Source organism: Octopus bimaculoides, chromosome 2 (assembly GCF_001194135.2).
Source record: "Octopus bimaculoides isolate UCB-OBI-ISO-001 chromosome 2, ASM119413v2, whole genome shotgun sequence".
Lineage (NCBI taxonomy): Eukaryota > Metazoa > Mollusca > Cephalopoda > Octopoda > Octopodidae > Octopus > Octopus bimaculoides.
This window is the reverse complement of record NC_068982.1, coordinates 183,958,838-183,960,436: the sequence shown is the minus strand read 5'-3', so window position 1 is coordinate 183,960,436 and position 1,599 is coordinate 183,958,838. Positions and strand designations below refer to the sequence as shown.

The 1,599-nt window shown below is 34.0% G+C and overlaps 1 non-coding gene across 1 annotated transcript; it reads left to right on the top strand.

Moving 5' to 3' along the window:
• The first annotated feature begins 608 nt into the window (after window positions 1-608).
• On the top strand, window positions 609-682 carry Trnan-guu (transfer RNA asparagine (anticodon GUU)). The gene has a single exon. It is a non-coding gene; the product is annotated as a tRNA-Asn (tRNA).
• The last annotated feature ends 917 nt before the right edge of the window (window positions 683-1,599 follow it).

The following is a 1,599-nucleotide window of genomic DNA, read 5'->3' as shown; positions in this document are numbered from 1 at the left end:
TAAGGATCATAACACACGCGCACAAACACGCACACACACATACACAATCATTATGTAAGCTTGTATGTATGTATGTATATATGTATAGTCACAGATATACAGATGTGTATGTGCGTGTATTGTATGTATGTATGTATGTATGTATGTATGTACATATTTGTATATGTATGTATGTATATATATATATATATATATATTTATATATACATGCAAATACATATAAATGCATACACATGCATCAACATATAAACATATACTAAACATACATATTATTAATCTCGACATTCAATGAATACTATTTAATACATTGATGTCCGTGTGATAATAATTAACCTTTTGAGCATAAATATTTCGCTCAAATTAAATAGTTTTTATTATAATATCTATATAAACACATTAACTTCAAATATATTATCAACTTAGCCTGCATGAGTTCATCGTAATTTATTGGAGAATAACTATAAACCTTTGTCGATAGAGATGAATTCAAATTGGAAGATATAAGTATTTAAGTTTTGAGGTCACATTTTATAAAAATGTGACACAAAAATCACTGTACAGACATCATTGATTTTATATAGATAAATTAGACAAGCTGCACGTCAGTTGTCTCTGTGGCGCAATCGGTTAGCGCGTTCGGCTGTTAACCGAAAGGTTGGTGGTTCGAATCCACCCAGGGACGCAACTTTTAATTTTGAGCGAGATGACATTGTTATCTCTACGAGTTAACATTTGAAATCAAATGTGTGATCCGGCGTTTTGACACATACGTATGTACATGTACGAATATGGAATTTACTTTTATTAAAAAAATCAAGTCTGTACGGATCGCAACCTAAGCGAGATCGACCTGAGATGGTTAGGGTTAGGGTTAGGGTTAGGCTGGGACTACAAAGCATCAACGTCACGTTAATGATAACCATTATTGTCGTCACCATCAACAATACAACTACCTTAGTTACCTCTTGTAGCACCTATACAGTCACTTGCTTTTGCCATCAACACCACCACCAATAAAGCTTATACGTGGCGGCTCGACCTGCTTGAAATAACAACCAAATCGCCCTATAGTCATAACATTATCGTCGTATATGAAGAGTGAGAACTTCTTGAATAATATGAGTACTATATGGACCTAAAAAGGGGGTGATGGTCATGCTTGGAATATGTTTGATCCTTGGTTTGTTCAGTTAATGTTGACCTGAGTCTAAATCACAGCAACGCACGAGGTGAGCTAATGAGCCAATGAACGGGCTTCCATGCGGTCGCTTGGTCCGTTAGAAATAGCAACCAAATCTTCAAATCACACCTACCGTCTTTAGAAATAATAATGATAATAATAATAATAATAATAATAATAATAATAATAATAATAATAATAATAATTATTATTATTATTATAAATGCTCTGATGCAGTACCAGACACTGGTTCGCATGGCTTCTGATCTTAATCGATTGGAAGTGTTATCATGTACATTGTTTTGTCTTGGTATAAAAGATGGGCTACAACAAATATTCTGCTTAATACCACAGATTTGCTTGTCAGTTGTTTGACCTTAACCAGTTGAGCATGTCCCTTAGTGGCTGATGATATGTGC